The sequence below is a fragment of the Zootermopsis nevadensis genome, unplaced genomic scaffold (assembly GCF_977971745.1).
Source record: "Zootermopsis nevadensis isolate Lab colony 2312 unplaced genomic scaffold, Znev_1.0 Znev_ptg000030l, whole genome shotgun sequence".
NCBI lineage: Eukaryota > Metazoa > Arthropoda > Insecta > Blattodea > Termopsidae > Zootermopsis > Zootermopsis nevadensis.
The window spans coordinates 5,967,074-5,983,205 of NW_028259162.1; the positions used below are offsets into that span (position 1 = coordinate 5,967,074).

Consider the following 16,132-nt stretch of genomic DNA (forward strand, 5'->3'; position numbering starts at 1 on the left):
GGTTCCAATGAGATGTATAAAGTAAATTTAGTTTTCAATTTTTTTGTATTATTTGCACTGAGTACCGAAAACATCTTACTTATTTGCGTTCCTTGAGAGCTCAAATAAATCAGACTCTAAGTTATCTGAAATATGTTGATATCCAGAGTAATAGGCCCATATTAATTCACTGAACTTGGGGCTCTATGACTTGTTTCTGAATGTAACTACTCAGACATCCTCTTTACCTCTACAGTACTGCAAAGATTAGAGCACATGGCGCCCATAAAAATGACAAATTGTCGGTAAAGATGGGTACGAACGGGCATAGGAGGCGGTGGTAAGGACCTGGTTAAGGGAAATTCCCCGGAATTCGCTTGGAGCAGCTGAGAAAATCCACAAAAATAATTCTGTTGCATAACTAGTAACTCTGCCCAGATTCGAACCCGTTACCATGCGAAAGCAAATCTGAAGCGTTGAAACTATTACGTAGTTTAAATTATAGAAAAATGGACTGGGTAGTGTAAATACACGAATTTGATATGATCGTTGAAATGAAATTCTTTCTAAAATGAATTACATCATTTCAGTTGAGAAGGATTTTAAAATACTTTATAGTTTATAAAATGATATGACTTGTGTATTTTAGAGCAATCAGAAACATTCTTGAATGATGATACCGTGTTGTAGTGATGCTGGTTTATTGATGGAAGTATAGAATACTATGTTCGCCTCGATTTGTGTGTTCTGGGTAGATGTTGCTTACTTGTCTGTTGTGCAAACTCAATGTGGAATAATTTTACAGAGCAGAATATAAATATTTATTAGTTGACTCTAGCGATTCTCTGCTAATAAACTTCTCTGTGCATGCAAGTGTTACAGACAAATCTGTAATATGAACTTCAAGCACACGGTTTATAGCTGACACAAAAACACAAACTACAATAGCGAATTAATAATAATTGGCCTACGAATCGGGACTATTTGACCGACATAGTGCGTGAAATATTTCACTGTTGACTTAAACATTTATTATCTCTAAATTGCATTCATGTAATCTATGAACCAGCGAGGTGAAAATTGTATTAGGACCATATTAATTATTCTTCCAAATACTAAAAAATTTCGAAACATGACGAGAAATGACACATTGAGGAACTTTGAGATATGTGTAACTCTCGCGTTGTCGCTGAGATAAAATTATTGTAGTGTGATTGGCTGGGCATCCAACTATGGTGATACAAAGAATGAGTATATAATTTTTATGAGACAACGTTTTTAAGACAACTTCTTTTATGACCGTTATTATATTAAGATATAAATATATTTATGTTAATATCAAGGAACAAACGTTGTGCAGTTTTAATTGCTTTCTACTTAACATTATTTTGGTGATTTAATCAGTGAGAGTCAGATGGCGGGAGTTAAATGAGAATAGAACATTTAGATGAAAAATACGACATTTTTTTCGAAAATCCTGAAGGTAAGAGGCCGTTTTATTATAAACACAATATATAAAAATGATATTAAGGAAATGTGATCTTAGGTTGTAGATTTGATTAAGTTGGCATGTTATTGGATCCAGTCATGGATATTTTAAACACAATAACAGGCCTTCAAATTCAATAAAAGTAAAGTTATTGACCAGCTGAGCAGTTCTTTAAAGAAATATTCTTCATTGCGAAGTTAGTAAGTTAGTTACATAATTTTTAATTGGTTTTTTAATGAGCTGCGTACAGACTGAAGTTGAAATTGTATTAAATACCGGTCTGCGTTAATTTTCCTTGCGTCTGCGTATTTCTGGAACCCTGATTTTTTTTATTATAAAAAGTGTTGGAAGCTGCTTTCCATCTGACATTTTAAACCGTGCTTTGAATTCAACATTTATATTTTAAAGCATTCGTCTAGCACTAAAGACTGGCTTAATGTTGAAGCGAATGGTGGATTTAAACCACGCCATACATTTTCATTTTCTTTCAAACAATTTTTTCACCTTCGTTGTATTCCTCCTGAGGATAGAACGCGGTCTACACTTGATGTACTGCCCGGTAACATAGCTGTGGGAGAACTTTTTCTCCTTCCGAGAATGTAAAATATAAGCGGAACTTCCGAGACGTAAGGCCGATTGTACAAAAAAGCGTATCTGTTGTATTTGTGGTACCCGAACTATATAAATATCCTTCTTTTACACAAAGCAGGATCTAAGGTTCTCACGGCGGTGAATACGAAAATGGTTGTCTTCTGGGTTGTAGCGCCGTGTAATCTGGCGTAAGTTTACCGACGTTTCAGAGGTACTTATTGCCTACACAATAACTCACGACGATTAAAATCAGTCCAATGAATCGTTTATTGACCTCAGTATATCATACAATAGACTATCCACCTGACATCAGTTTTTTATGATTTACGGTTCTGTAATGTCTCTGTTCTGTCACTAGACAGTCTTTATTCTTTTAAGAAGAAACCTCCTCTCCCCTCCCCAATTCCCACTTGTATCTTGAAAGCTTCCTCTTCGTTAACTATAAATCATTTTGATTGAACTATATCAGGGTGGAATTCAGTGGCGGCGTTTGATTTCAGTGGCGTCAAACCCACGAGTTATATCGTTAGAAAGATATTTAAGTTCCATGTTTAACCCTCGTTGTAGAAACTAAAGTACAGATGTAAGAAAGTCGGTTATTGGTTTCAATAAAGTGGTCTTAGTTTTGCATCCACTTCTTTGTAGTGTATAAATATGGTACAGTTCTGTTCTAAATTAAGGCAGTCTCGAAAAGCTTTAAATTTGTGATTTTGATGTACGTAGTAAAATATTACGAGGTCGTCATCTAAGAGTTTATGTAACCGCATAATTATCTCATTATAGCCATGATTTCACAAAGTTGTAAATTTAGCATTGTATCCAATTCCGAACTCCGCCTTAGATATTATGAACGTTCAGTTACCGAGAGGAATTAACCCCGGTTCGACGTCTTAAGGTAACTCGTCGTTGTTTTGTTTTGCCCCACACAATTTGTAAACGTTTAGAGATGGCTTTAAAGCTGCTTACTTACTTGATGCGTAGGGGTGGAAGGCTTACAGCACAACAGTTTCCGTTCTGAGCACTCTGGTTTTCTGTAACACACTTTAAATTTATTTTAGAAGTTCCCGGACTTTAAGATTTCGATAACATATATAATGATAGTAGCATCAAGTAGGTCGCAGTCGACTCCTTCCCAATCGTAACCTGCTCACCACTCATGTTTGCCTGTAGTGTAGAGACTACGTCATTGAATATCTTAAGAAAAGGATATTATTTGCATGTGAATATGTGTGTGACTTCCATAAGAAGGGAACTTTCCTAGGCAACAGTTTGGTCGTGGATTTTGAAATGTGGAATAATGTTTATTATATATATATATATATATATATATATATATATCAACAAACAATATGTGACAGTTAAAATTCCAGAGATGAAAGCCAATTATATTTTGTAGTCTCTTACGATTTGAAATAATTACAAAGCTGAGCAAAATCTAAATATTTTGTTATTTAAATTTATGTTTTTCAACTGTGTATAAATTTGGCGTTTAAAAAATGTGTCGTTGTTTAAACTATAGACTTTTAAATATAAATGTACATACATAAAAATGTCTGGGGAAATATTTTACTGCAGTGTAACTTAAATAGCCTTTGCAGTTGACACACTGAAGTTAAATAATACGTTGAATCTGTAAATGGTCGTGCCGAATGTCGACGTTAGCTGGGACCCCTTTCAACTGACGTAGTATGGTAATATTAATCAGCCATTGTGCATTTTGACTGATTTTCAGTTGCATAGTATTGAACTTTATAGAAGTAAGTGTAATTGTGTGGAATATTGCTAGCACCGAAGAAAGAATAATGAAAATTTCGACTAAACTCAGCCTTCATTTTCTGGTTGAGTGCTCTGAACTTTTCAGTCCGTGAAGATGGTACTAAATTATTTACATGAGCACGTCTCGGTGTTAAAAGCTTTCTATTTTGTATTTTTATTGATGCTGGTTAAAATTTAGATAAGCGCAAAATATGACAGATGACTGCTTGTTTGATAGCCGAATGTTTGACTGGTTTGGCCGATGGGAATTTAACTCTGATAACGAACAAAGAGTCTATATCGTTAGTATTATCGGTTCTGTTAGAAGAATGAAGGGTCTACAGAAACTTAAATTGACAAAACGCCTTCCAAAATCTGATATAACCCTTACACGTCATGTGTAAAACCGAATGTTATCTCTCGAATGTCGTAAAGGACCCTGAAGTTTCAGCGCTGCTGTTGGCAAAGTTCGCCATTGTACACTATTCTGTACCACGTTCAACCAATCTCAGTTATCCTCCCACATTTATGTTTTAAAATAGTTTTCTCCATCAAAAGAAAAGTCGTTAAATAAATCGTTATTACAGTGAAGGATCTGAAATTTCAAAGAATGTTGTGTTATATGCATGACCTCCTTCCTCTTCTTTAACAAGATGCTCACACAGGTGTTGCTAATTGCTTCTCGGGGCCGGAAGTTCGGTTACCCCCCATACACTGCTTTGTCAACTTTCGTTCTTTCTCGTTCGACCAACGAGAAGCTCTTAATCAGCTAAAGTGCATCTGCGGCATGAAAGATACCGCCATGGAAAATAGGTCACGACAGATGTTGAAGTAAATCGAAGCTCTCGAATCTTCATTAAATACATAATCGCCTTTATATCGCGATATCGGGCACCATTACGGCGGTTGATTTGAAAACAGAGCGTCGTAAAGTGGGGGAATCGCTGTGAAGGTGGCATGTTCGTCATGTCGCTGTCTTGTCAGCTGCAGTACACCCGCGGTTTCAATTTCCTCAGGGCGAGGCAACGTGAGGCTCACAGCAGGTGCATTTGGCCTGCAATGGACACGTACTTAACTGCGTAAGGCAGGTTCACAGTCCGACTTAATGTAACGTAATGAAAATCCGTTCGACAGCTGTTTGCAGGATATCGCGGCTTGTAACAGAACGTGATAATTAGCAGTATGAGCAATATTTGCCACAATGAAATGTGTTAAGAAAATGAAGACAGGTTTTGGATCGTACGCAATTATTTCAGTGCTGTGCGTTACATAAAAGTTAATTTTTGCCTGGAATTTACATTTGTTCAAACCTTTGCGTTTTGGCGAGTGTCTTTGTACTGAGATTTTTTACTCTCTTCGACATGATTGTCGGCACCAAGTACTGAGACACAAAGCTTGTTCAAAATCTTTGGTATCTCTGTCATCCTATCTTATAAAAATATAACGCCGACATTATTTTGAACCCGGGCAGTCTTTTCGTCTTGTTCTGTAATCGTTTATACGAGTTCTAAGTTTTTCTAATTACAGCCCCTGTCTTATTTGTTACTGCATATTTCGTTAGCCTGTGTGCACACTTTGTGTTCAGGGCAAATTATTTATTTCTCATTCGTATCTTTCAGACTTTGCAGATAATTATCCAATCTGATATATCGAACATCACAAACTACTTTTTCATAAATAAAACAAATTATTTAGCTTATGAACTTCTAATATACATCCAGAAATTCATAACAGTCCTAATATTATTCTTCCATCTACTTCTGTGTTACTCAGTGGCCTCTTCCCTTCAGGTTATATGCTATGTTACCAAAGAGTGTAAATTATGTTTAAGGTTTACATGCGTCATGTTTGTGTTTTTTGATTAAAATATATAATAAAATTCAGGTCAATACACAAAACTTATTTAGATGTTAAAATTTAAAATTTAAATGTTAAAATTTTAAATTTTAAATTTGCGCCATTCATCCATGAACAGACAGTCAACCCGAGCAGACGTGATACACCACACAACACGACTTATGAATAATCAAAACAAACATAAGATGCGTAAAACGGGAGGATCAGCGGAACACATGCTACAATAATGAATATATTGAAAGACATGCATTATAATATAAAATAGTTTTAAAAGACAACACCTGAAGATGGTGTATTACATCGAAACATGTTGTGAAGTGAATGAAAGCGCTCTAATGTAACATCCTTATAGTGATGAATGGCGCAAATTTTAAATTTTAAATTTTAACAATTACATTTTAAATTTTAACATCTAAATAAGTTTTGTGTATTGACCTGAATTTTATTATATATTTTAGTGTAAATTATGTTCATCAGTATACAGTTTTCTCAGTCCTCATTCTTTTGTAGCTCTTAGGCACGTTACATTAAGTACAGTTGTTAGCATATGTATGCAAAACATAGTGGTGTGTATATATGAGGGCAATTCTGTCTCTCAAAAGGCGGCCAGCTGCTGCCCAAGAGCAAATAGAATCCTGTAACTGACTGACTTACATTATTCTGCGTAAAATGCTACCTCCTCAGCAGCCTTGCCTAGATCATGATGCACAGTGGTTGGGAGCCCTGAATGGAAGACACTATTTACAAAACCTAGGCGTAGGTGGGAGAATAATATTAAAACGGATCTAATGGAAACTACGTTTGGGAGTATAAACTAGATTCAGTAGGGGACCGGTGGTGGACTCTTGTGAACACGGTAATAGATATTCGTGTTTATTAAAATGCGGGGGATTTATTGAGTAGCAGAGTGTACTCCCAGCTTCTCAAGAATTACTGTACTCCATAGAGTTAGTTGTTGTTACTATAATTCCACGTCTTACGAAATGAATTAATTGCTTTGAATGGGGTTTGTTAAGCGAAGGAAATTCCATTAGTTTAAAATCAATAAATGCAGATGCGGTAATCTGAGATCACAAACACCCACGTATAATTAGTAGATGAAGGTAAATATTTAGTGCTCATGTCTCATTTGTGCTCTGCATCTTAATCTCCTACATGGGTATTTGCTTTAATGTAGTTCTGAAGATTTGTGACAGTGGTCGAATATCGTGATGCAACAAAGGATGATCCCTAAACGTTGTCCATGTTATGCGTGTAACATTTCACAGGCTCTGCAATGAACTGACCTACTTTCGTCCATATTCCATGATGCTCCCTTGTAATCCTTCAATATATAACTTTGTCTGGTGTCTTAACTTTCTTTCAGCTAATCCATTTGATCTTAGTAAAAGCCAAGAAGAATATTAAGTGGAATATTTATTTTCTTGTAGCGAACGACCTTCAAGAGCGAATACCCCTTTCGCAACGCGAAGCATTTTTTTTTCATAACTGTAGCTTAAACTCTCACTGTGTACGGTCTATTCGTTTTATTTCCACGCCATAAAGCCCTTCATTGGCGTAATGGAAACTGGCAAGGCTAGGAAACCGTCGGATGAAAGAGGTCATCTCGTCTGAATCTCGATGTGACGCTCCCTAGGTCGAATAATTTATTCCGATTTAGAAATACTGCACCTCGGTTAGAGTTCTGGAAGGACCTCTCCTTTCAAAGTCTGTTAAATACCGAGATCCGGGCGCTTGATTCTGCAGTCGTACAGTGAAAAGACGACGAAACAGCACAGTGTTCTCCGACGTCTGCAACGAATGCGTGGAGCAGAGTTGGAGGTTCTGTCAGGCTTCCCAGGTTTCTTTAACAACTGCTAAAGTCGATCTTTTCTCACCAGTTTTCGTACACTTTCTTGTTTTTCCTGCCAAATTCTCGATCTTAGCTTTTTTTTGTTATAACGAGCAGCGTGGCCGATTAAGCGGAAGTGAAAATATCCACCATAGACTACAGTCCACAGATCAGGAGAAAATCCCTGCTAGGGATTCGATATACGCGCATGCGCAAGATTTCGCGGTGAGTGACGACCCATCCTAAAAGCATTCGTTCCACAACCACTGAACGAACAACAGACGACAGGCTTTTATGTGTTGTAATGGGTACAACTTTAAGATTACCCCACAGCGGCACAGTGATTTAATCTAGAATATTATCGCAACACCCACAGAACACATTAGAGGTGGACACACTAGGCGGTACTCTTAACTGCTTGATGTTTTCAGTCTGTGTAGTAGCGTAAAACTCTGACGTATCACACTTCCCACCAATAGCAGCCCTCTAGTCCAGCTGATAAGTAACATTCCCCTCGCACCGCACCAGAAACGACTTCCCTCAGCAGGGTTTTTCTCGTGATCTGTGGACTACTTGGGTGGTGATAATTCAATTCCTTTATTGGTGTATTTAGCAACAGCAAATAGCCCATGGAAGACAAACACTAATAAATACACACTTAAGAGAGACATTCGTTTTATTGAAAGTGTCCAAAATCTGCTTTGGCATATGTGCCTATAATGTACCTATCTGAAGTGCTACGTACAACCGCGTCGCTCACGGTGAAAGCAAGCCATTTTTATCTGTTCTGTTGGCTTACAATCGCTAATAATAAAAAGACGTGTCTTAACTGGAGTATAGGAAATCTGTAAAAAGTGTCTCATCGGACTGTATTTCCAAGGACAGCTATTAAAAGTAAGCATAATAAAACAGGGACGTAAATCGTGGATTTTCAGTAGAGTAATTCGTGCGGCAGTGAGGGCGGTTGTGGTCAGGTCACAGCCCGAAATACATCTCTGTCTTCAGCGAAAGTAAAGGAATAGGCGGTTAATTAATTACAGAGCCCTGAGTTTAGATCAAGTTAAACCAGCGTTATCCATCCTCATGAGATGGCTTCATTAATCACAGTTTTGTAGTTATTTCTATTTGCACAGGAATGAAAAACGCCGGTTTAAACCACCGAGTGGAATGTACTAATTAATAATGTGTAATTTCTGCATAAAAAGCAGACGGTATCCTATGAAATACAGGATAAATTGCGATAAAATATCTCAAATAAATGTTAAGATTATTTCCATGTACACACTTCGCTGCATATTTTTATCTTTCACTATCTTTGAAGCATTACTGATCAAGAAATTCCCTTTTATGGAGCCGAAAGGTTCAGTACAAAAGCCCGCAGTTGGACCTTGCCCTGAGCGAGTTGAATCTAGTTCACACACTACTTATTTGATAACGATTTTAAATTTGTATCGTAACTACGCTCAGATCTCACAAGTGGTGCTGTACGTAAGGGTTCCCGTCTAAAATTCTGTATGTATTTCATATCTGCACGTTCTGTTCATCTCGTCGTCCTTGATTTGTTTACCTTAATAGATTTCCGTTATCCGCCTCAGTTCCCTGTATGGTCCTCAGCAGCTTGTACTCAAACACACTCCATCTCTTGGTTTTCGGTTTGGGTAATAAACAAGTTCACTCTCTAAAGGGTTTTTACGAAGGTAGTTTACATTTAAAATTGTTCTTTGTTAGGACTCACCTGTCACCTGAAGACGAAGACAGAACCAGCCTCCGAAACGTCGTGATTTTAAATAACAGACGATGGAAAAAGTCCTGACAAAGAATTTTAAAAGTTCACTCTCGATGGTTTTTAGCTGTCAGACCGGAAGATAGAAGTTTGTGAACTGCATGCTAACAAGCATTCTCCGAATTTAATATGCTCTTAATTTCATGAATATAATTTGAAATGTTACTATCGTGTAAAAAATTTTGAACTTCATCATGTTTCCGAAGGATATACCGCCTACATTTATGTTCTTCACTCCGGTGACGAGTGCTTTAATGTAAAATTTAGTTTTTCGGGGATGATCTGCATAGAATATCGAAAGTTACCAACCTCTTCGTCAATAGAGCTATGGACCATAAGTTGTTTATGGCTGTTTCGCTGATAAAATCTTCAGAATATATTCTCATCTGCGGTGTGAAGAATCAGGTATTGAGTAGAGAAAAAGAAATGTCTATATCTCTCAAGCAGTGAAGAACTTGCCAAGTTATCACAGAGGTAGATACGGTGGGTAAGTTGTATAATTTGCTGATAAACATTCGGCCAGTTGGACAACATTTCTCGGCTTAAACGGCAATTGTCAGAGGCGCTTTGAGGCTGGTGCTGTATCCCGGGACACAGAGATTATTAGAAATTGGAACATATACTTATTGAACTTCAATCGCCACTGTCCTTCTGAAGCTGAAATAATTTATGGATAGAAGCATATCACCAGCCGTAGGATACAGGTACAATTTTATGTGTGGTTTATTTTTGTTAGTCTCAAATGTTTTATGTGCCAGATATAAATCATAAAATGTTTTATTGACTGTATATGTGATGATTGTGCTTGAATGAAATTCTTGACGTAAATTTGCTTGTTAAAGTATTTAATATCCTCTCATTTTAATTTTTAAAATCACTGATTACATGGGCTTTAAAATATGTTACGGAATAAGTAGAAACTTTGTTCTATAACACATCAGAAATTCTTATTTAAATGTGTTTGTACTATCAAATTGTTTTCCTAGAAAAAATGCTTGTGTAGAAACTTTGCCTCATAATTTGATGGCTTAAAAAAAAGATCTTACAGGAAGGCGTATTTAATTCAATTGAATTGTATGTCGAACTAAATTATATTCAGTTGTATTGAATTCATTTTCTAAAACTGAAAGGCTGTGACGTCACATACATTTATTTTTGTTTTATCAACAGTTGTACTGCGTGATATTAAGGCTTGTATCGGATAATAGGATTTCAGGTTTTCACGGCGATAAGTCTGTCTTCGGGGTTGTAGTCAAGTAGAAGTTTACCGACGTTTCAGAGGTCCTAGCGGCCTCCATCATTAGGGCGATGACTGATTCATTCCCGTAATGATGACCTCTGAAACATTGGTAGAATTCTACCAGACTACAAGGCGTTGAAACCTCAAATCCTACAACAGTAATAAATGTTTTTCTCAGTAGTTCAAGTATCAGAATATAACAGTATTAACAGATCGAGTACCCTGGTACTTTTTACCTTCATAATGAATATAATATTCTCATTGATATAATCAACAATTCAAAAATCAGACCATAATACTGTTGTCAAGTTTAGGTACAGCTAGTTTAATTTATTAATCAGGATAAGCTTGCGAATTTATTTTAATAAGGGCACTGATCATTTCAGACCTTAAACACGAAACTATTGTTTAGTGAAAGGCACAGACTACATTGTTTTGTCATAATGGTACTTAAATATAAATCTGAAAGAGGATTTTTGTTTGATTTCGTTACTATGAAATTTTATCTCTCGTTTATGTGGTTAGGCTTATGGAAGCTGTGTTGTCTTCTCATAATATAAGAGAGAAGAGATTGAAAGCGTTTGAGAGAAAAGTGCCGAGGTAAACATTCTAATCTGCGGGAGATAAGATAACAAAGTACAGAGGAAAATTATACAGAGTGATTCGAAGTCCCTGAGCACCTGTAAGAATAATTGTTGGGAGTGGAAAGTGATTGAAAAGTCAATAATTGTTGGGAGTGGAAAGTGATTGAAAAGTCAATAATTGTTGGGAGTGGAAAGTGATTGAAAAGTCAATAATTGTTGGGAGCGGAAAGTGATTGAAAAGTCAATAATTGTTGGGAGTGGAAAGTAATTGAAAAGTCAATGTGCATACACACGCTGTAGGTGGTACATGCGACTTATGTGTGTCGCTACTTCCAACATCCAACACTTGTTGTTCTTATCGGTGCATAGGGATTTCGAATCACTCTGTATATAATAAAGACTTTCATAATATATACGATTAACGTTGTATGTTGAAGTGATTGAATAAACAAAGGGTAAGATTTACGAGATATTTAGCGCGAATGTAGCTGGAAATACGAATAAAAATTGTAGTCATAAAATTCCAAAGGAACATACAACTTGGGATATTGAGGATAAATGTGTAGATAATATTAAAATGGATCTTTCATTAATACGTTGTGAAGATGTGAACTTTTTGCACTGGGTCCATCGGCGAATCATACTTCAACACTGCGATTAACTTCTATAAATGTGCATATCTTCTTAAACAACTGAGTAACTATAGACTTTATAATGAAGGTTCTATGGCATGAAGTTCGTATTATATCAGTCAGTTCAAAATATGGTCTGGGTAAACGAAGGCTGGGCTCCGGGCAGATAGACCTGTATTTTGACATTTTACCGTTTCCAAAACGGTCGTCCAAAGCGTATTCGAGGCATATTCTGTGGAAGCTGACTAATCACCTCAATACATCCCTGGGTTTAAGACTGTGTGGAGTTCCAGTTCTAAATATGTAAACATTATTGGGAAAAGTCTCTGAAAATACTAGTTTTCTGCGGTTACGTGATGTGGTTCTTTAACGGAAGAGCAGTCAGCCAGTGTAAATGTTTTGTTCATAATTCATACAGGAAACTGAAATATAAGTTTATTTTATGCTTCAGAAGCCAAAGTCGAGACATGCATAACGGTTTCTTGTTTAAAAAGAATCATCAAACTTCTTTGTTTGTTTGAATTATGTAACAACTTCCTCAAAAATGAAGCAATTGTTTATTTGTGATGGTTTGTATTTATTCAGCGATCAAATCTCATCGTTCATGCGACTCTTAAATAATGTAAAATGTAGTCATTCTTAATGAAGAACTTCCCAGAAGCTGTCACTGGTTTGTAAATGAAGCGTGTGAGAGGGGAAGTAGGTAGGCGTTTTCTGGACCAATCCATCTCAGTCTCATATTACTCCAGCGATATAAAAAGAGTTTTGCTAGAGTCTTTGCTGTCTGCTGTATCATTCGTTGATCTGCTTCAAACGTAGTTCTTCTACTAAGGATTTGCATTCTCCCGGCTACAATCAGTAACGCAGCCTTCGCGTATGAGAGTCATCTGTTAACCATTTATAGTCATCACGTCAACGACAGCTACATCCAAATGGCTGCTTCCGACATCATTAGATCTTTTTTTTATTTTTTGAAACATACAGTTACAGTTGTTTCTTTAAACAGAACGTCGCGGGGAAGGAATCTCGTGGAACGCAAACCGGAATCAGGCTTCCGGACCAATCAGTCTTAATTTTGTTTGTGATTAGTGTTGTCCCCTACAACACATAATTTTCTCCTTGGAAGGCGGCATAGGCTGCACTGAAGTTTGCACCGAAACACAAGAATTAATCCGCGACATTACTTTTGTGCGTGAAGCTCGTGTCGCTTACTTCTGAAGTCAGGGTTCGTGTCTGAGTCGGTTAATGCTGTCGGTGATTGAAGGGTCTCTGATCTCTTCTGACTCGGAAGCAACTCTTTCATATTCTTTCAGAAAGCCACACATTCCTGTGGCTTGCCGATTTCCATACTAAAATTTTTTCAGTTTTCTTTCTTGAATTATCTCTCAAATAATGTGTTAGCCATTTTTTCTTAATATTTTAAAAATTTGTTATAAATATGAAATATAAAGTTTATTACTTATAAAAGTGAAATGTTTTAAAATGTCTTAAATTTTTCGTTTATTTGGATCTTTATTATATCGACTCCATTTCAAGATGGCATTCCTTATCTAATTGTTGTATAGGCTGTGCCATGACACTGTAAAATGTTGGCGTTGTTTCGCTGCGTATATGATCTACGAGATAAGACCCTGACACGTAATTCGTGTACGTAATTAAATTCCTAAAGGAAGACATAACGAAACTACAAATTATTCTGTTGAATTTTCAACCATTTACAACGTGTAATTTTATAAATTTTGTTTCGAAATAATCACTAAATTACGTATTTTTTAACTGTTAAATTTTAATTTGTTTCTTCCAAGCACAGGATGTTATTATTCATGTGTCTTGTTTCTAACGTTCTGTATGGCTTCTTACAACGCCATCCTTCCTACAGAATTTCCTTGTTGACGTCACGAATCGGGCGTCCTTGCAGGAGATGAAGTTTCCTTTCCTTCTTTCTTTCTTTCTTTCTTTCTTATTTCTAGTTGCCTCCGCAGTCGTTCAAAGTTTCTAGAACCGCAGACTCAGCTCCCTAGATTATCAGAGAAGCAAAATTGGTTTCGTCCGTGTGGGTTCCTAAAGACGACGTGGTAACAAGAAATATGAAATTTGGTAGATAATTTAATTTATAAGATGAAGTAAAAATCAGAAAGTCTGCAGACCAGCGGTGGTTCGTGTGTTTTTATATTTATGCTAACTTAACATGGATGATTTAAGCAGACGCTCAGTCTGTCTTCTGACGTCATTATGTCTTGTAAGTGATTACTGATTTTCGGAGGATCTTATTACATCTATCTTTAGATGGTGGGATGCAAGTCAGTCGTTACGAAACGTTGTTAACTACTTCCAAGGTAACACGACTTTGCGATATATAAGGCCACAATTTACGGATAAATATATCACTTGAAATTTTACACATTCATTCAAAAACAACAAACCTAACGCAAGCAACAGTGCTCAATCTGTGTATCACAAAACGCAACTGAAGATACATCAGCCGATGAAACACGCAGAAATAATTTCGATGTATTTTCCTCTTTACTTTGTTACGTTTTTTGCAAGAAGTAAATAGAATCTGCTCTTAATGTGAAAGTTGCATGTGTTTCTCGTCATTAAATCTAGTGAACGGATTTAAATTAAATTTGATATTTTTGTTGAACTTTATAGGGAATTGTATATTTGATTCATATAGGATCAGTAACTAATATCAACATGAGATTAAAATTTGAGATTATTTCTCTCGAAAAGAACTCTCCATACAAATTGGCAAACAATATTGGGAAAAAGTTTTTATGTTGTTCATATTTAATTAACTAAAAGGAAGCATAATGCATCACTGTACGCAGTGTGAGATTTATATGTGACGTACATTAATGGCCAGACTAATTAGGTACACGAAACGACGAAGAACCCTTTTGGCAGATACGTGATGTGTACTCCATGTCACTAAACGTCTTAAAGCTAATTAATTTGTTGTTATCTAATAACGAAACGGGATATTTTGATATTACAGAAATATGTGGTTTGTGAATTGTTGTCTTCCATGATGAATTCTCGATTATAGGAATTGTCTTTAGTTACTTGTAGACTTAAGTTTATAAATCACATACGCAATAGCTTCAAAAGCTTTAAATTCTGATTATTTGCAATCAAAGTCAGGAAGTCACGAAAACCAGACACAGCGAAGGACCTTGCTGGGATCCGCGAATCGATGTGAACAAGTGAACAATGTCTGCGGTCTTGAGAAAATCCACGAACGATGGCTAGAACAGAGGCAGGCAGACAGACAGACAGACAGAGAGACACTCTTCCCTGATGTCAACAGACTTGCCACATTGACTCTATTTGCATTTCGGAGTGGCAGAGTGGCTATTAGCATTATTGTAAGACAACGCCCAGCTCTCGACTGAAACGCTCCTCAGAGCAGGTGCTTCGCCCCACCTTCGTTAATCCCATTTCGTGCCCAAAAAAAATCCTCTCTACACCATAATTTAATTTGCCTTATGGAGCATCATTATTTTTTCCAAAGAGATAGAGAGCACAACAGTAGCATGCTGCGAACAGTACGGTATGCAGACATTTGTGTATATGATGTTCGCTCAAGATGCGATACTTGATGGCTTGTAGTGGATTTTGTGAAATTTTGTTTTTGTGGTTACACCATAACGTTAAGAGCTGCTTCAATTTTTGCGGTATAAGGCGGCGAATCTGAAGATGTCTGTCTTCTGAGTTGTTGTGCCGTGTAATCTGGTAAAGGTTTACCGACGTTTCAGAGGTCCTTGCTGCCTCCATCATCAGCTAATCGGAGGTCAGTGAAGAACAAATAATTGAAAAGAATGCATCTAAAACAAATATTATACCCCAAGGGAGAAATCTGTAATGCAATTAGTTAAAATATTGTCCTAGTTTTTGAATTTCAGTTATTGACAGCGGATAAAGTGTTGCTCGACTATATTTGTCGGTAAAGGATATTAATTATGGAATTCACTGTACGAAAGTTAGAATATTTCATGAATTATAAACTGCGTCTCGCACGTTTTCGTTTACAGCTTTTACCAACAAGTTCTATGTGAGTTAATGAAAGTGTCTTATTTATGTTCGCTTGTTTATATTAAAAACAGCTTTTGACCATTGTGAATTATACCTTCGAGTAGTGTCTGAAAAATCATTCAACATTTATGACAATGTTTAATCAGTCTCTGAGTGTCTGGAATCTCTGCGCTGATTTGCAATGAGACACAGAGCATATTTATTGGCATAAGTCCAGTGACTTTTCATGAGTACCACGTATTTAACGATTCTTTCATGATTCGTTCTGAATTTAACAAGCCAGACGGCCTACTCAGTGATACGAGATAATGAATAGAATAAGTTGGAGTCAAGTCCACTCGTCATTTGTCAGTAGC

At 36.6% G+C, this 16,132-nt stretch overlaps 1 protein-coding gene across 4 annotated transcripts in view; it reads left to right on the top strand.

The window, feature by feature from the left end:
* LOC110834377 (neuropeptide CCHamide-1 receptor-like) overlaps positions 1 to 16,132 on the top strand; it is a 243,397-nt gene that overhangs the window by 203,941 nt on the left and 23,324 nt on the right. For 2 of the 4 annotated variants that reach the window (XM_087358497.1, XM_087358498.1), the window contains exon 1: positions 9,823 to 9,989. The exons of the other annotated variants lie outside the window; for them this stretch is intronic. The gene's annotated coding sequence lies outside the window, so the exon portion shown is untranslated. Of the gene's footprint in view, positions 1 to 9,822; positions 9,990 to 16,132 lie in introns of those variants that run through there. 4 annotated transcript variants of the gene reach the window in all.